General features: G+C 41.8%; 1 long non-coding RNA gene across 2 annotated transcripts; it reads right to left on the bottom strand.

Annotated features, from left to right (window-relative positions):
* Window positions 1-11306: 11306 nt before the first annotated feature.
* LOC140634945 (uncharacterized) lies at window positions 11307-17305 on the bottom strand. 2 transcript variants are annotated; one of them, XR_012032276.1, is made up of 3 exons: window positions 17043-17305; window positions 15809-15915; window positions 11307-11701 (listed from the first exon to the last, which is right to left on the bottom strand). It is a non-coding gene; the product is annotated as an uncharacterized lncRNA (long non-coding RNA). The 2 variants fall into 2 exon arrangements; XR_012032275.1 differs by having other exon boundaries at window positions 15809-15901.
* Between the last annotated feature and the right edge of the window lie 2835 nt (window positions 17306-20140).

Below are 20140 nucleotides of genomic sequence, written 5' to 3'. Positions count from 1 at the left end.
CTGCTAGCCAATTACAGTATTTCCAAAGGATAAAGATAAATCGGACTGGTGGGAGGGTGGGGACCAGTAAAGCAGGTCGAGCAAGGGAGCTAAAGCAATTTAGCATGAGTATTTCTATTAAACACTTGTCGGGTAGAGACCTTACTTTTAAGAGACTAATGCTGAAATGTTTCCAGGTGAAGTGATATGATGTCTGGGACTTGCTTCCCTGGGAGACAAGCAGTTGAGGGTGCAGATAAAACTGGCCATTTTGGGTATATATCTGAAATTTCTTTCTTTCTTTCTTTCTTTCTTTCTTTCTTTCTTTCTTTCTTTCTTTCTTTCTTTCTTTCTCTTTCTTTCTTCTTTCTTTCTTTCTTTCTTTCCTTTCTCTTTCTTCTTTCCTTTCTTTCTTTCTTTCTTCTTTCTTTCTTTCTTTCTTTCTTTCTTTCTTTCTTTCTTTCTTTCTTTCATTCTTTCAGATTTTATTTATTTATTTGACAGAGGGAAAGAGCACAAACAGGTGAACTAGGAGAGGGAGAGGAAGAAGCAGGCTCCCACTGAGCAGGGAGCTTGATGTGGGATCCCAGGACTCTGGAATCATGACCTGAACCAAAGCAGATGCTTAACCAACGCCCTTGAAAGTTTTCATAGTAAAAACCTTAAAGAATGACCAGACAAATGACATCACCTAATCTAAAATTGGGCACATGTCAAAAAAATGTCTCCTTTGCTGTGGCTCCACACTGTCAGCAGGCACCTCCTTGACACATCTCACCTGAGTCCCACCTCTGGGTCCTTGTCTGCCCCCCCTCTCCATGGGTCTAGATTTATCAGGGAGTGTGTATGAGGCATCTTGGCTGATGTAGATGGTACCTTACTTTAAAAGCTTCCCCTGGGATGCCCTGGGTCTGCTGTCATTATTTTCTTCCTAGCTTCTAATCCTGCCTTGAGCTTCGAGACCCCTCTGTGGTCCCTGACACCTGCCTGGCCCGCTGCCCTGCTGAGATTTCTGGTACCCACATGTTTCTTTTTTTTTTTTTTTTTTTAAGATTTTATTTATTTATTCATGAGAGAGAGAGAGAGAGAGAGAGGCAAAGACACAGGCAGAGGGAGAAGCAGGCTCCATGCAGGGAGCCCGACGTGGGACTCGATCCCGAGTCTCTAGGATCACGCCCTGGGCTGAAGGCAGCGCTAAACAGCTGAGCCATCCGGGCTGCCCTACCCACGTTTCTAACATTCTGACTTTTCTTTTGAATTTGAACCCTGGTGTTTGAGTACCTTCCGGGTTCAGTCCAATTTCATATCCCGTGCTTATTTCCCATCCTCCCTTTCTCTCACTTTGGATACCTTACTGCATCTCCATGACCAGTTGGTACTCGCAGTTCACCCAATGACAATGGAAGATGAAACAATTATATTTTTTTCAACTCAAAGAATAATGTGCATTTCATTTCCTTGTAGTTTTATTCTGGAATTTTTAATTGGCTGCTCCTTTGCTTTAAATTGATCAGTTTTCGTCCATCTTAATGAGATCATTATACTACATTTCTGAAGCATGAAAACACATACCGCCTGTCAGTTTCCTGTTGCTGCTGGTACAAATTTCTACATAATTAGTGATTTAAAATGACATTTGTTCTCTTACAGTTCTGAAGGTCAGAAGTCTGAAAAGGGTCTTACTGAGTTAAAATTAAGGTGTTTGTCTGGAGGCTCTAAGGGAAATCCTGTTTGCTTGAGTTTTCCAGCTTCTGGGAGCTGCCTGCATTCGTTGGCTCTCGTCTCCCTCCTCTGTCTTCAAAGTCAGCAGTGTGGCATCCTCAAGTGTCCTCCCTGACTCTGACCCCTCCTGCCTCCCTCTTCTACTTGTGGGTATACTGGGCCCACCTGGATGATCCAGAAGAATCTCTTTAAAGCCAGCCAACTAGCCATCTTAATTCTACCTGTAGCCTTAATTATCTCTTGCCATGTAATCTAACATATCCACAGGGTTCAGGGAGTAGTGTGTGAACATCATTTGGGGGCAGGGGGACATTATTCTGCCGACTGCATACCATATTAGAGATTGAATGTCACTTTAAGGAGATCCAGGGCAAAAGTTATCCCAAGAATGGAGTGTTTGGTTTAATAAAAACCACACAGATGACCAAGATACCGTTCAGTTAAGTTTGTCTAAATAGACTGCTGATTGAATGAACCACTCATGCTCCCAACACCATCAGTTTTCCCGCCCACCAGTTGGCTTTCCCATAGGCTCCAGAGCTCCGGAAAGGGCGCTTGGTGATTTTGAGTGAACTCCTGATCCTCCGACACTGTCTTTTGGATAACAGGATGAATGGCATACACGGATCATTTACTGCTGTTGGTCCAGGACAAGCCCGGGCTTGTTCTCCGCTCAGGCCCAGGGCGCCAGCCGTGCTGCATGAGGGCGCATGTCCAGGGACGTGGCCTCAGTGTCCAACATGCTGGGCCCCAGCACGGATGCAATTAAATGTGGGAGACCCACAGGCAGAGAAGAGAATCCTGACCTAGAAGGGAACCTGAGATTGTCTGCTTTTTTCAGCTTAGTTTACAGGTGGAGAAAATGAGGCCCAGGATGCTAGGTGACTTTATTATTCATTTATTTATTTATTTTTAAAAACTGTTTTTTTTTTTTTTTTTAAGGTTTTATTTATTTACTCACAAGAGACACACAGAGAGAGGCAGAGACACAGGCAGAGGGAGAAGCAGGCTCCCTGTGGGGGGCCCGATATGGGACTGGATCACTCCCTGAGCCAAGCCAGACACTCAACCACTGAGCCACCCGGGCGCCCTGCTAGGTGACTTTAAAAAACACATGTGGTGGGATCCCTGGGTGGCTCAGCAGTTGAGCGCCTGCCTTCAGCCCAGGGCGGGATCCTGGACTGAAGCCTCTACTTGTGGCTATACTGGGCTCTGCCTGTGTCTCTGCCTCTCTCTCTCTCTCTCATGAAAAAATAAAATCTTAAAACAAAACAAAACAACTACAATAAAACATGTCTGGTGGTGTCAGAGACCACAACCAGAAGCAGACTTTTGAGGGGCCAAGTAGAACCCACCCTGTTTTTTTTTTTTTCCTAAATCACCACACGTGACATCTATCATTTCTTTAGAAAATAATTGTTTTTCACTAGCAGCTCAATGTCACACCCGTCCGTGTTAGGAGACTAGAGCCCTGCGATAACAGACGAATGAAAGACCTTTGTTCCAAAAGTAGAAGTGAGATAAGATGTGCTGGAATAAAGTGAAGAAAAGTAGCAGTTAAGATACAGGGCAGGCCTGTATTCAGAAGAAGCAGTGAAGTGGAGCTAGATCCCCGGCCAAGGCCTTATCCCAGCACCCTAGGCTCTGTGCCCCAGGCGACCGCACCCCCAGACTACGTGTTTCTCCCCGTGCCCTTGCTTGTGCCAACTCGAGTCCTTCATCCACTGATGTTCATTCATTCATTCTCAGTCCACAAATATGTAACAGGCTCCTGCTCTGAGAGTCAGAGCAGTAGGGACCTGAGAAAACCAAGAGGTGAGCGCTCCTGTGGGTGTTGACAGGTGGTCTCCTGTCCGGCTGAGCTGTTGGCCAGATGAAGCTTTCACACAACTGAGCTAAGGAACCTTCGGAAGTACCCCAGCTAGCAATGTGTGAGTGTGCAGAAGGCCCAGGCAGCGACTGAGCGGCTGCCTTCGGCTCAGGCCATGACCCTGCGGTCCCAGGATGGGGTCCCACATCGGGCTCCCTGCAGGGAGCCTGCTGCTCCCTCTGCCTGTGTCCCTGCCTCTCTCTGTGTGTCTCTCGTGAATGAATAAATAAAATCTTTAAAAAAAATTTTTTTTAAATTTTTATTTATTTATGATAGTCACAAAGAGAGAGAGAGAGAGAGAGAGAGAAAGGCAGAGACATAAGCAGGCTCCATGCACCGGGAGCCCGATGTGGGATCCGATCCTGGGTCTCCAGGATCGTGCCCTGGGCCAAAGGCAGGCGCCAAACCGCTGCGCCACCCAGGGATCCCCAAATAAATAAAATCTTAAAAAAAATATAAGGCCCTCCTGAAAATGAACCAGAAAAAGGGCACTCAGGTGGGTACCCTGAGACAGGCCAGATGCAGGTCCCTTTCCTAAAGAGTAGAGTGTGTGTGCTGTGTGGCCCAGAGCTAGTTCATCCTCCCCTGGAGAACTGGTCATAATTCAGTCCACTCATTTCAGCCCTTCTGGGGAGCCACTGCTCAGGCAAGCAGTTAAGGAATAGATGTTCATCGCTCTTGGGGGCCTGGAGGTTGGAATGTGCAGAGTGCTTCCTTATTTGGCAATTCCGTTTGTAAATGAACCCAGACCCTTCAGAAGGGGAAAGCCTGGTACACTTTGCGACATATTTGGAGGGACTTGTGTTAAAATGGTGTATTTAATTGTGCGATGTCCTCCCCTTCAGGGACTGACAGTCTGATGCAACAGCAGTTTGTCAGTGGCTTCTCCCACAATCAGACATCTGTGTAAGCTGTGTTAGATGGAAAGAAATATGTTTCCTGAATAAAGGATATTGAGATGAGTTATACAATTTTTAATGCACCAAAATGATGTCTAGTTGAACAATAAATCCTTTTATGTGTTAAATAATACAAAATGATGAGAAATAGATGTCAGATTAAAAAAAATATGTAGGCTATTTAATTCAGTTTTACACTATTTGACCTTGATATTCTGATTCATTGCTATGTAAAATGAGCTTTCACAAGAGAGACTGATTCATTGCTGTTACTCTTCTTTTTATTTTTTTCCAGTACTTTCTATTCTTTTTTACAGTACTCTTCAAATAGGGTTAGAGTTATTTTTAAAAACCAAGCTCTTTATGTGTGTCGGATGAACAGCAAAATAACCTAGAATTTCAAATAAAGCAAATTGGAGGGTCCTTCTAAACCTCACCATGGAGACCAGACAGTGAACTGTTACCATGGAGACATTTTTAAGTCCACTATGCCTGGAGTGATGATTACCACACATTCCGATATTATTAGCACAGAGCAGATATTATATGAAAGCATTTTAAGTTCCTCACTGGAAGCATGGCATTAATATCAAACAGACTTCAATGCACTAGAGGTGTCCTCATCTCTGGTACACGAAGGGGAAACTCACAGCTCCCAGACTTCATCCCAATTCCTGATTTAGTCTGGAGTGGAGGCTGAGCAATTCATATTTTACCTGAGTCGCTCAGGAGCCACCGAGAGCCAGGCTAGTACGAGAATCTCACAAACAAGGGTTTCCAGGTAGGTAGTCATCAGGAATGCTGTCTCAGCTTGGTTTTGGCTAAGAAGAGTTTTTCCTGCTCTTTTAGAGTTTTTTTTTTTTTTTTAATATTGGGAAAATGAGTCACAATTAATTAAAATTTGTAAAAACTTAGTTCTTTCTTAAGCATTTACACTCCATTCCCCACCTTTTTTACTCTATTTATTAATTTGATACCTTTCGGCCATTGCTTTTAGAGGGATTTTTTACAACTTAAATTCCCTTAGATATTTCAAACTGTGTAATATACTCGATTTTTTAAAGCACCTTGAACTTGAAAGCTTTCTCAAGTTTTTGTTTTTGTTTTTTTTTTTTGGCCAGGAGGGGCAGTCAGAGAGAAAGAAATGTAAGCAGACTCCCCACTGAGCAGAGCAGACTTGGGGCTCTATCTCACCACCCTGAGATCACAACCTGAGCCAAAACCAAGAGTCGGTAGCTTAACCGACTGCACCATCCAGGTGCTCCTCAAGTTCTTAAGTAGATAATAAAACTTCATAAATTGAACTTCTGTTCTCTTCTGTTCTCAGTATTTTGACAGTATATATGCATGGTCAGATTTCAACAAAATACAAATCAAGTAGTTATACATTTTATTTTATTTTTAATTATTTATTTTTAAAGATTTTGTCTATTTATTCATGAGAGACACACACACACACACAGAGGCAGAGACATAGGCAGTGGGAGAAGCAGGCTCCATGCCGGGAGCCCAACAGGGCACTCGATCTCTGGTCTCCAGGATCACGCCTTGGGCTGAAGGCGGCGCTAAACTGCCGAGCCTCCCCACCCCCCCCCCAGGCTGCCCTATATATTTTAAATTTGAATTACTGTGCTAACTTCTCTGACTCTGATAATCCAATCATTAAAAACTTCGCAATTATATCAAATTCAAATTTACAAATTCCACAACAAAAATGCATTTATTGAACTCTGTAGATTTTATTTCCTTTTTTTTTTTTTTTTTTAAGATTTTGCTTATTTATTCATGAGAGACACAGAGAGAGAGGCAGAGACACAGGCAGAGGGAGAAGCAGGCTCCCTGCGGGGAACCTGATGTAGGACTCAATCCCAGGACCCTGGGATCACACCCTGAGCTGAAGGCAGAGAGGCTCAACTGCTGAGCCCCCCAGGCATCCCTTCCTTTTAAAAAAATTTTTTTAAAAAGATTTGTTTATTTATTTCTGAGAGAGACAGAGTATACAAGTGGGGAGAGAGTCAGAGCTCCAGAGAGAGAAGCAGACTCCTCGCTGAGCAGGGAGCCCTATATGAGGCTCAATCCCAGGACCTGAGCAGAAGGCAGACACTTAACCAACTGAGCCACACAGGCACCCCAGTTTGATTTCTTAACCATTTCTAGACATTTAACTCCACTTGGGGAGAAAATTTCCTCCTTGTTTATTAATCCAAGATTTGAAAGTGACACTAATGGTGGTATATGCTGAAGATGAGTTTTAGTAGCCATTTATTAGAGTTTAGAGTTGTTTTCCCAGAGATCCTAGGTGGCAGCCCTCATGTGGCCAGAGATAATTATCACTGATACGGTGACAATGTGGAGATGTAGAGCCCAGGGTCTGTGAACACAGTCTCCTAGTGGAGCTGTGTGTCCCAGCCACCTGACCTAGGCACCATAGGGTAGTAAGTATGTGGGGTTATAGTTTTTAAAAATTATATATTAAAGAATTGTTTGTTTGAAAGAATTTAAGACATATGGAAGTGATATTGTAATTTTATGCTGGAGCTCTTTAATATGCTCTTCCATTTGAAGGCCTAGAATTGAAACGGGGGAGAGGGGGCAGGACTCTAGGGCTCTCACTTGATAAATGTATCTTCTAGGAGAGGATAATTACAATGGATTTCCATTATGGATTCCCTCTAGGGACAGTAGGTCCCAAACAACCAGGATCTGAGAAGTAATTCACTTGGAATCGGTGAAAGGGTCATAAGTTCATGAATTCACTGAATAGTGGTCTGTATTAGTGTAGGTAAAAGCTAAACTGCTATGACAAAGAGCCCCCAGATAGGATGGCTCATCAAAAATAGAGCTTTATTTGACCTTTACATAATAGCCCTGTGGAAAATGGGCCAGGTTCTCCAAGAATTGTATATTTTTGATACAGAATATAAGAATTTTCTTTCTTTCTTTCTTCTTTCTTTCTTTCTTTCTTTCTTTCTTTCTTTCTTTCTTTCTTCTGCTTTTTCACTGAGTTATATATACAATAAAGTGAATAAAACAAACACAAATATCATGTGTATCAGTTGGTAAAAATACTCATTCTGATGGTATAGAACTTTTTCATTACCCCAGATACTTCCTGTGTCCTTATGTGGTGTATCTCTTGCAAAGGTAATGATTATTTGGACTTCTGTCATCATTAATTAGTATTATCTGTTCTTGACATTCCTATAAATGAAATTATATAGTGTGTATACTTTTTTTAAAGAGTTTTTAGAGCAGTTTTAGGCTTCCAACAAAATTAAGAAGGAGGTACGAATTTCTCATAGTCACCCTATGCTTGCACATGCACAGTCTCCTCCATTAACAACTCTCCAAAATGGTACTTTTTTTTTTTTTTTTTTTTTTTACCAAGAATGAACCTATATTGACACATCATGATCACTCAGTCCATAGTTTACTTTTGGGTTCACTCTTGGTGGTGCATTTGGACAAATGCTTAATGATGTATATCTATTGTTATAATATCATGCAGAATGTTTTCACTGACCTAAAAATCCTCTGTGCTGTGCCTATTCATCTTTTCCTGTGACTCTGGAATATTTTTTTTTTGTTGGGATCTAATTGGCATATAAAATTATATTGATTTCAAGTGTGCAACATAATGATTTGATATTTGTGTTTATTGTGGAATGATAACTACAAAGTTTAGTAAATATGTATACACTTTTGTGTTGGTTTCTTTCACTCAACATAATGTCTTAAGATTCATCCAAGTTTTTATGTTTATTATTAATCCATTTCCTTTATTTTGCATAGCATTTCATTTTATGAATAGGAACAATTGATTTGTCTATTCTTCTGTTGATGGACATGAGTTACTTCCTGTTTTTGACATAAATAAAGCTACTACAAATATTCTTATATATGTATCTTTTTTTAAGGTTTAGTTATTTATTTTAGAGAAAGAGAGCATGTAGTGGGGAGCGACAAGGGGAGAGGAAGAGAGAAAGTCAAGCAGACTCTGCACTGGGTGTGGAGCTTGACTCAAGGCTCAATTACATGATCAGGGGATTTCCACCTGAGTGGAAACCAAGAGTTAGACTAAGATCAACTGACTCAGTTACCCAGGCTCCCCGATATGTATCTTTAGTATATATGTGCACTCACTTCCCTTGGATTTAATTGTATGGGTGGGGTTGCTGGTCATGGGTAAACATATGTGTAGCTTTCGTGGATACTGCCAAACTATTTTTCAAAATGGTTGAATGAGATTATACTCCTGCAAGCAACGTATGAGAGATCCAGTTGCCCCACATTCTCACAAATATAAAGGATTATCTGTCTTAAACTTTAGTCACTCTTGTAGGTGTTTTGTGGCGTGTTTTATTTTATGCACTTATTTTTCTGAGAAGGCATATCTAGGTGTCACCAGACTCTAATGTGTCCATGGCACACAAGGTCCTAAGAGCCCTGTATTAGATCACAGTTATAGTCCTACTATGACCTGGTCAAAAGCCTGGTCAAAACTGGGTACTTTGGTTTTCCCACTGTAAGGACAAAAAGCAGAAGTTCAGAAGGAGCAATTTCCTGTCCAGCAATGAGGAAGTTGCTCAGCGTTTACTCACTTATTGACTTAGTCACGGGGCCACACCTAGCCTCCCGGGTATCTGGGAAATGTAGTCTCTAGCTGGGCAGCCATGAGCTCAGTCTAAACTCTATTACTATGGAACACAGGGTGATGGACTACTAGTGGTCTCCACTACAAGATGCTATTATTGACTGTCCCGGTGATACTTTTTGGTGGGGCAGACTTTCATGGCAGCAGAAATGGACCTCCACCCAGGGTGAGGAACTGCTGAATCACCTAAGCTGCCCCATCCCAACTTTCATCAACAGATGTCTGGGGCAGTGTCTCTCAGGTGAAATCATGCTGAGCTTGCCCCTCAGACAAATGCCTAGATTGATCAAGTCCAAGAGGTTCTCCAAAAATGTATATATAAGACCCGATATTTGTGATGTGTCAGTAAGTGACTGAATGACTCAGGGATTAGTAGGGTGGTTTTATTCAGGTCTTGGGGAAGAATGTTGAAGATGTTGGTACGAGGTGGCCCGAGTCATGCCTTTGTCAAAATACCTTGCGTGGCACTAGACTCTTCAACAGAATTGACAAAAATGTGTTGCAACCAATCTTTCACGGAAGTCACTGTGTCTCAACCAACCCTCTTGGCTCATCCATGAGTGTGGCTTTTGCCCACTTCTCAGACTGGGTACACTGTGTGCCCCCAGACCTCAGAGTCAGCTGCTCCAATTGCTTCACTCCATGCACTCGAAACAGCAGAGACAGAGAGGAGCAAATGATGAAGCGAGAACACGTCTAGCAGTGGAAATACATAGATAACACCAAAACTATGCGGTTGCTTTACTTAGGAGTGAGGGAAGTGTCCACTGGTCTGGTTCCTACCAATGCCAAATTGATGGAAGAGGCTTTGTCATGTAACCAAAGGCCAGAGCTGAACCAATACTCTTTGTTTATAGTAAACTCACACATGCCAGCAGCAGCTGGGTTGGAGATTTAAGTCCACATGAAAACCCCAAAAGGGCAATGGTAAAAAGATTAAATGTTTCAGTGTGAACTATATTAAAAAACATAGACTTGGAAACAACCAAAGAAAAGCAAAAAACCGAACTCTACCTGGGAAGTGGAGAATCACCCAGAACCCCTTCCTCCTCACTCTGTTTAATCGTGGGCTCCTGTGTTTGCACCTTCCCTCCATTTAGCAGATACAAGCAGAGAAGAAAATAGCTTTGATTTACAATTCGAGGAGGGGGCTGGGAAAATCTCTAAGATGCCACAGAGGGTTTGGGATCTGCTCACATCTTGGGGCAAGGGAGGAGGAAGCTTGTGCTGCCAAGATAGGGGAGAGGCCGGAATTTGGGGAGAAGAAAAGAAATAAAAAAGACAAATGGCATTGGGAAGAAAGTGTGTTTACCCACTGGATTTCTGTTATAAGAGGTTTGGGCAGTGAGACTGGGCTCTCTATTATGACACAAAGGGATGCATCAGTGAGAATAGAAAGCCTGAAGTGCTAGCTTTCTCACTCTTTCCCTAAAGTCTCCAAACTCTGTTATTTATTTATTTTTAATATATTTATTTATTCAGGAGAGACACAGAGAGAGAGAGAGGCAGAGACACAGGCAGAGGGAGAAGCAGGCTCCCTGCGGGGAACCTGATGCAGGACTCAATCCCAGGACCCTGGGATCAGAACCTGAGCCGAAGGCAGACACTACTGCTCAGCTATCCAGGTGCCCCGCCATGTGGGTTTTAATGCTGGAAACCATGAGTCGCTTGAGTCCTATGTGATATGTACAATGCACTGGATGCCCACCTCCCTAGTTCCCCCAGCCCAGGAGCACCAAGGACACATTCTGGATTGTTTTCATGGTGTGCACAGCTCATTAAGGGGGAGCTTTATGGAAACCCTAGTTCTGAATATCATGGCCCCTCATTTCGTTCCAGGGGTTGTTTCAACTGCACCTAAGCTTTGAACGTGTGAATTCCATTCAGATTTGTTCAGAAATTCTAGTTTGGGAAACGTTATAAATAGGTTTCTCATGAACACTTATGAGGAAAAAACACACAAGTGAAAACACACCCATTGGCTGAGGCTCTGCCAACAGATCTGAATAAAAACTTCTTGGTTGGCACCAAATACACTAAGATCTTTTGAAATAAGCCTCATGCCTGGTTGGCAAAACATGAATGAGCCGACTGTGTATTAAAAGGGCATATTATCCTCACTTGGCAACACACACAAAAAGTGTGCTTACTGGACAATAAAATTCTGACCTTAATTTCATACTCCTTTTCCCCTCATTTACAATATTTGGTTTAATTAAGAAGTGAAATTGTGAATGTTTTCTTGGCAATTTGGCAATAAACATCTGTACTGAATATAAAGTTCCATTTGGTGTCTGGGGGCAAAGTTATCAGTTCGTTAATGTATGGGTAAGTTTCTTGGAAAGTAAAAGAGGGCCAGTGTTGGGATCCAACCTTTTTCTTAAACATGGTAATGTGCTTTTTCTTGCTGAAGGGGAGCAGAGAGGGGGGTTTGGCCAGAGCACTTCATCAACAAGAACCTTTGAGAAGTCCATGCACAGAGAGGAAGTTGTTGACAGCATCGACAATTATTTCCAAGCAGTATTTCTTCTGAACTTTTCTTACAGCTGCAGAATATGGTAAGAACACAGCCTCCATCTAAGATATATGAAGAGAATGAAGAGAGAGAGAGGCATAGTCAACAAATGGCATTTTCTCGTTCACTTCAAATCCTTCACTATAAGTACATTCATTAGAAGCAGAAGCTAAGAATAAGATGGCAATCATAGGAAGACTGGGAGAAAATATAATGGAATAGTAATTAGACCTCGGGTGTGTGGATGTGAGGAAGTCTTCTAAGTTTAGAAGAAATCACATAGCAAAAAAGAAGTGAATGCATATTTTGAAATTCAGTATCTGCAATTAACAAAAAAGGTGAAAAGATAAAAGATGAAATATCACAGGTCAATGAGAAACAAGTGATTAATTGTTGCCTTCGATCAGGTTCCCTGGCAACCGGCTAAGATGAAACTTCAGTATACAAGAAGTTTTTGTGACTCTAAGTTTCTGTCAGTGGATGAACAGATCAAGAAAATGTGATAGATTTATATAGCAGAATGTTTAAGATTCAGCCTTAAAAATGAAGGAAGTCCTGTCATTTGTGACAACATGGATGAACCTGAAGGGCATTATGCAAACCAAAATAAGCCAGACAGAAACAAATACTGCACAGTATAACTTGTATGTGGAATCTTTTTTTTTTTTTTTAAAGATATTATTTATTTGAGAGAGAGACACAGTGGAAGCAGGGGTAGGGGCAGAGGGAGAGGGAGAAGCAGGCTCTTCACTGAGCAGAGTGCCCCTGACATGGGGCTGGATCTCCACAAGGGGCTCTATCTCTGGACTCCAAGATCCTGACCTGAGTGGAAGGCAGACACTTAACTGACTGAGCCACACAGGCATCCCTTGTATGTAGTATTTTTTTAAAAAGTCAAACTTGGGTAGCTGGGTGGCTCAGTGGTCAAGTGCCTTGCCTTCAGCTCAGGTCAAGATCCCAGGGTCCTGGATCCAGCCTCATATCAGGATCTCTGCTCAGCTGGGAGTTTGCTTCTCCCTCTGGCCCTCCCCCTGCTTGTGCCTCTCTCTCTCTCTCTCTCTCTCAAATAAATAAATAAAAGATTTTTAGAAAAAAAAATCAAACTCATAGAAACGAATTGCAGAATGGTGGTTGCCAGGGGCTGGGAGTGGGAGAAGTAGGGAAAGGTTGGTAAAAGTTTACAAAATTTCAGATATAAGAGGAATGAGATCTGAAAATATACTATATGACTTGGTGATTGTAGCTGAAAACACTGTACCATATCATTGTAATTTGCTAACAGTAGAATTGAAATGTTCTCACACACACACACAAAAGGTAATGATGTGAGGTGATGGACATGTTAATTAACTCAACAGAGAATCTTTTCAAAATTTTGTACATATATGTATATATAATTGTTACGTTCACATAAAAAAAAGATTTTTATTTATTCATGAGAGACACACACAGAGAGAGGCAGAGAGACATAGGCAGAGGGAGAAGCAGGCTCCTCAAGGGGAGTGGGATGTGGGACTCGATCCCAGGACCTCAGGATCACTCAACTACTGAGCCACCCAGCCGTCCCACGTTCAGATTTTAAATATCTTATTATTATTTTTTACATTTTAAATATCTTATAATTTTATTTGTCAATTATAGTAATTTCAGTGAAGCTGAAAGAACAAAAAGTTTATTGAGGAGGATTCTGTAAACAGCCCCCTCGAGGGAGGGAGGCAGCAGGGCTGGGCAGAGGAAGAAGCTGAGTAGTGATGTAGAAGCAGCTCAGGCTTCAGATGGCCCTGCAGAATGGTCTCAAATTGAGTCAAGGGGGCTAGTTTCCCCTGGACTCAACTATGGTGCTCCCAGAGAGGGGGCCTAACCTTAGGCAAGGTGTTCCCTTCCCTGAAGACAATTACTAGAGAAGGAAGCAGATTCTAAATGTCCACAGCACGTCTGCTTGGCAATGCGGCAATGAGAGCCCTTGTCTTCAAGGGGGTTCTAAGTGGCAACTGTGAAAGTCTATAAAAGGAAATCTCATTATTCAAAATTCCATTTAGAAATGGGGAAGCCAGAGGGGGAGCTCTCTTGCCCTAACACTCCTTGTCAATTGCAGACCCAATTAGGAAGAGATGTACCCTACAAGTCAATGCTGCTTTACTACCTCAGCTGGAGGAAGAAGGGTTTTCTCCTTCCTCCCACAACAGCCCAACCAATGAGACACTGTCACAGCTCAGCCAACAAAGAGCCACTACACTTTGAATTCCCAGTTTAGTCCATGGACTCTGCTTCTAACAACCCCTCCCCATGCCTCTCTTTCCTCTATAAAAGAGCATTCCTCCCCTTTGTTCCTTGGACTTGTCTATGGTTTCACTGTGGCTTCCAAGTTCTGAGCTGCAAATCTCTGCTATTCCTGCCTAAATTCATCTTTGCAAGCAAAATAACTGGCAGTTTTATTTTTAAGGTTAATGCACCCATTGCATTCACCAATAAAGAACTAAACACTAAAAAAACTCAGAGTGTTAATACGAAAAGCAATGGTTCCAATATAGAAATTGGCAAAGGACATGACTACACAATGCAAAGTTCATGAATGGGAAAATGTCTAACATCACTAGTTATCAAACAAATACAGGTCAGTTGTGCCTGGATGGCTCAGTTGGTTAAGTGTCTGCTTTTGGCACAGGTCATGATCCTGCAGTCCTGGGATCCAGCCCCAAGTTGGGCTCCCTGCTCAGTGGGCAGTTGGCTTCTCCCTCTGCCCCTCCCCCCTGCTTCTGTGCTCTCTCTCTCCCTCTCTCTCTAATAAATAAATAAAATCTTAAAAAATTTTTTTTCACTCCCAGACCTGGTAGGTACTTGTGCAGGGAGGACTCAAATTGCTGAGGCTGGACTTGTGGGGCTCTTGGTCATCTCTCTCTTCCACCATGCTCTCTCCAACATGGTAGACTTGGGATAGCAGTACTTGTTGGATATGGCTCAGGACTCCCAAAGCCAGGGTCACCCAGGATCACCTTCATTGCATCATATTCCCTGAGGCAATTACAAGGGTCTACCCAGTTTTAAGGAGAGGAAACACAGCTTCTACATCTTAATGGAAGAAGGCAAAGGTTCTAGAAGACTATGTGGGATGGGAAATATTATCACAGTCATTTTTCGCAAAATGCAATCTGCCACACAAAACTACAATAATTAAATAGGATTTTTTTTATTTATTTATTTATTTATTTATTTATTTATTTTTAAAAGACTTTATTTATTCATGAGAGACACAAAGAGAGAGAGAGAGAGCCAGAGGGAGAAGCAGACTCCATGCAGGAAGCCTGATATAGGACTTGATCCCGGGTCTCCAGGGTCATTCCCTGGGCTGAAGTCAGCGCTAAACCGCTGAGCTACCCAGGCTGCCCATTAAATAGGATTTTAGCAAAGTAAAATAAAATACACTCACCAATGGCACAAAATAGAAAGTCAAACAACTGGATTATTATATTTAAAATTTAATATGTGATTAAGTTATCTCAACTCAGTAGTTATGAAAAATTGTTCAATTACTTGTGTCTGGATGACTGATGAATCAAAGAATTTAATGTAAAAAAAAGATAAAACTGAAAAAATATCAAAACATTGAGAGGGCTAGGGTGCTTCAGAAGCTTAAAGTTGTAAGAGAAATCCCAAAGGAAAAGATTTTTAAATGACTAATTATGATGAACTTCTAAGTTAAAAAATTCCCATTTTTCAAATAGAAAAGGAAATAAGTGACAAATTTTGAAATATACTCTAAGTAAATACAAAAGAAAAGGTTAATATCTTCCAACATATAGGGGCACCTGGGTGGCTCAGTTGGTTAAGAATCTGCCTTTTGCTCAGGTCATTATTCCCAGGGTCCTGGGATTGAGACTCTGCTCAGCAGGGAGTCTGCTTCTCCTTTCCCTCTGTGTGCTCTCTCAATCTCTCTCTCTCTCATAAATAAATAAATAAATAAATAAATAAATAAATAAATAAATAAGTTTTTAAAAAGTACCTTCTAATGTGTAAAGAGTTCAAATAAATGGACTAGTGGTAAAGGGCAAAATATAATTCATAATAGTAAACAAAAATAAAGTAATTTTGTAAATTGTGATAGAATGTAGAATACATAAACTATATAATTTCTATATAAACTATATAAAACTGTGCAATACGAAACTTACCATTTTAACCATTTCTAAGTATACATTTCAACGACATCAAGTACATCCACATTGTTGTGCAGCCATCTCCAGAACTCTCTTCATTCTGTAAAACTGAAACTCTGCACCTGTTAAGCAATAACGCCCCATTCTTGCCTCCCCTGACCATGGCAATCATGAGTCTACATTTTGTCTGTAGGAATTTGACTACTCTAAGTCCCTCATATAAGTGGAAACATACGGTACTTCTTTTTTGGAGACTGGCTTATTTCACTTAACATATCCTCAGGGCTCATCCATGTTACAGCATGTGTCTGGATGTCCCTTCTTTTTAAAAAATTTTTTTAAGTTGATTACTTATTCTTCTTATTTATTTATTTAAATTCAATTTGTCAACATATAGTATAACATCCAGTGCTCATCCCATCAAGTGCCCGTCAGTCACCCAGTTACCCCATTCCCCTGCCCACCTCCCCTTCTGCAAACCCTTTGTTCTTCCCCAGAGTTAGGAGTCTCTCATGTTTTATCACCCTCTAGAATTTTTCCCACTCATTTTCCCTCCTTTATCCTATAATCCCTTTCACTATTTCTTATATTCCACAAATGAGTGAAACTATATGATGATTTTCTTTCTCTGATTGACTTATTTCACTCAGCATAATACCCTCCAGTTCCATCCGTGTCGAAGCAAATGGTGGGTATTTGTCCTTTCTGATGGCTAATATTCCATTGTACATATAGACCACATCTTCTTTATCCATTCATCTGTTGAAGGTCAGGATGTTCCTTCTTTATAAGGATGACTAACATTCTATTGTATGTATAGACCACGTTTCTTTCTTTCATTCATTCATTCATCCATCAACGGAAAAATCCTTTTTTTTTTTTTAAGATTTATTTATTTATTCATAAGAGACACACAAAGAGAGGCAGAGACATAGGTAGAGGGAGAAGCAGGTTCCCTGTGGTGAGCCTGATGCGGGACTTGATACCAGGACCCTGGGATCATGACCTGAGGCAAAGGCAGACGCTCAACCACTGAGCCACCCAGGCATCCCGAAATCCTTTTGTTAAATTGTAAAACTAATACATGTTTATGTTTAGAAATTCAAACAATTGAGAAAAGCATAAAAGAAAAACAAGTCTTTTACTCTTTTCTATCCTTCGCATTCATCACAGTACCTCCCATTTAGCACTCAATCATGCGTCCTTCCAGAAAGTTTGTGTGTTCTTAGAAGCACACTTGCATACTTACCTCGTCTTTCTTTCTTTGGTCTCTGGACTGTTCCTCAGATGATGAGAATCTTGATGGTGATAAAACTGGGTGATATAATCTCTAGTTATAGTACAATATTAAGAATATTAGGTTTTGACACTGTTTAAAATATATTTAAACCAAATATAAGTGGGGTATTTGTCCTGATGTAGGCTTCTGAATGCCTACCCCCTCTTGAGAAGAGTTAGTCCTAGACCCAACCAGCATAAAAGTGAGGGCCCTACAGTGGCCATCTCTTTGGGCAAGCTTGAGGCAATGAGGAAATGACTCACCTGGGGCTGCTTCTGTTGCGCCTGCTTACAGCCAATGACAGACATGTGGCAAGGACTCGGACACCGTCAACTATTGGAATGAACCTGCCTGAGGGTGATATATTGTTACTCTAAACTCCATTCTTGGGCTATCTTTTCCTTTGTCCCACTCTGGGTCTCATGAAAACTGAAACATCAAAGACAGGTTGTACTAAACATATGCTCTGAAGTCTGTGGTGAGTGAGGTTCCTCCTTTCAAAGAAAACAACCCTGGAATGAGGTTAGCTGTGGAGTTAGGCAGTAAGTCCTTAGCTGTTACGTGTCCAAATAGTCAAAGTGGAGTTTGCAGCCAGGACGCCATGATGGTTCCTTTGAATTACAAGATGAAATGGCCTCAGGGCTCTTTTGGGCTCTCTATGCCCAAGGGCATTATAGTTTTGACTGAAGAGCTAGATCCTCAGTAAGGTTTGAGCCTCTGCACCCAGACAAGTAACCCAGGGGGTAAGGGTGGGCCACAGCCACTGGACAGATTACACCATGGAAGGGGAAAGGCATAACTACCAGCTGGGTTAGTTTGCTAGGGTTACTGTCACAAAGTACCAGAAGCTGGGTGGCTCAGAGCAGTGAACACTTGTTGTCTTGCAGTTCTGGAGGCCAGAAATCTGAAATCAAGGTATCAGCAAAGCCATGCTCTCTTTGAAGGTGAGAGGGGAGGATCTGTTCCAGATCTATCTCCTTGACTTGTAGATTGCCATCTTTTTTCTGTGTCTCTTCACATAATCTGCCCTCTGTACATGCCCATTTCTGCCTCTAAATCTCCCCTTTGTATAAGGACCCTGGCCATATTGGATGACGGCCCTCCTTAATGACATTTTAGCTTAATCACCTTTGTAAAGACCCCAGTTCCAAATCCAGTCACATTCTGACACCTTATATCTTTTTGAAGGGACACAATTCAACCCATTACCATCCTAACTTCATAACCAGCTGCAGAAAAATAGATAAAGGGCTTCCATCTGTATTTTTTTAAAGATTTATTTATTTATTTATTTATTTATTTATTCATGATAGACATAGAGAGAGAAGCAGGCTCCATGCCTGGAGCCCGACGCAGGACTCAATCCCGGGACTCCAGGATTGTGCCCTGGGCCAAAGGCAGGCGCCAAACCACTGAGCCACCCAGGGATCCCTCCATCTGTATTTTATTGCTTACTGCCAGGGTGAACTGATAACCACCTTTTTCTTTCTTTATTTTTTAATATTTTATTTATTTATTCATGAGGGATGCAGAGAGAGGCAGAGACACAGGCAGAGGGAGAAGCAGAACCCTGGGATCATGCCCTGAGCCAAAGGCAGATGTTCAACCACTGAACCACCCAGGTGTCCTACCACCCTTTTCCTTTTTAAAAATAAGTTATTATAATTTGTCTTTTCTTTTCTCTCTTTTTCTTGATATTGAATGTGATATTGTCCTCTGAATGTGCCCATGTCCCTAAGGTACAGAACATTGAAATGAGACCTCAGTCGGACTAAAGAAGGAAGTATGGGACTAGCCTGCGATATTGACCGTGGGGAATGCGGCTCCATGAAATGACTTTCACAGGCAGCTGCTGAACTTAACTTGTCATGTCCTCTTGGGGAAAGAGGGGTTCATGGCAAATTAGTTCCGTTGTGTTAGACAGGGGCATCTCTAAATGGTTGGGGAAGAAGTGTATACATAAAATAGAGAAGGTCTTTTTCTAGTAGCTCTATCTGAACGAAGTGATTTTGTAGAAACTGGATTCCACAGTTTCTGTCTCTTGTGTAATTTTATACTTGCGACAGAGGGACCCAATGTGCAGTGAAGGATTAACCTGACCCACGAGGAAGTCTGGCCTTTGCCCTCAGCTACTGGGAGGTGATCTCCTGGCCCTGGAATGTCCTGCCTGATGGGAGTATCTTTGTTTGCCTAGGATCTTTGTCCACCGACAGCCATACAACCATACAACGTTTTATGACGAGGACTTTGGGCTACATGGTATCAGTTCTGCTTCTGCAAGAGACTAGAGATGAAAAGTATCGGCCAGAACTTTAGGGGCTGGAGATCAGAGTCCAGCCACATGGGCAGTATGTGATCAAACCCCAGTAAAAATCTTGGACACCAAAGGTTCTGGTCAGCTTTCTGGGTTGGCAGTCCTCCATGAATATTGTCACATCATGGCTGGGAGAAGTTAACAGGATCCACAGCAAACCTGGAGAAGATGCCCAGACAGAAGTTCCATGTCTGGACCCTCCTGGACTCTGCCCCATGTGTCCCTGCCTTTGGCTGATTTTAATCTGTTTTTTTTTTTCCCTCCGTAATAAACATAACCATCACTGTTATAAAAACTGAAGGTGGTTTTGGGAACCTCTTCAACTTGCAATTGATGTCAGAGGGAAGGACATTCTCTTGCAGGAACTCTTCTAACTGGGCAACGGACTAAATTCCTGCATACAGGTTCTGGAAGTCCGTGTTGCTGAGTCACACAAGTGGTGACTCTCTAAGGAGAAAGCCCACAATGTCTGCTGTTTAGGTGCTCAAAGCTGGCCCGACTCCCTCTCCTTCTGGGTTAGATCTTCCTATGATTCTGCAATAACTAGTACCTTTCCAATAAATTGCATGTTTTTTTTTTTCTTAAGCTTTTCCAAATTGGGTTCTGTTACATGCAACCAAATGAATTCTTATCTGTTGTAGAATAACAGTTATGCAAGTATATGAAGGGGGATTTGACCACTTCCCCAAGGAATTCCTTTAAAAGATAGACAAAAGCCAACTCAGATGAAGAGGGGACAGGAGAGAATAGGATG

This window comes from Canis lupus, chromosome 6, assembly GCF_048164855.1.
Source record: "Canis lupus baileyi chromosome 6, mCanLup2.hap1, whole genome shotgun sequence".
Taxonomy (NCBI): Eukaryota; Metazoa; Chordata; class Mammalia; order Carnivora; family Canidae; genus Canis; species Canis lupus.
Note: the sequence above shows the minus strand (reverse complement) of the source record. Positions and strands in the feature narration are given on the sequence as shown.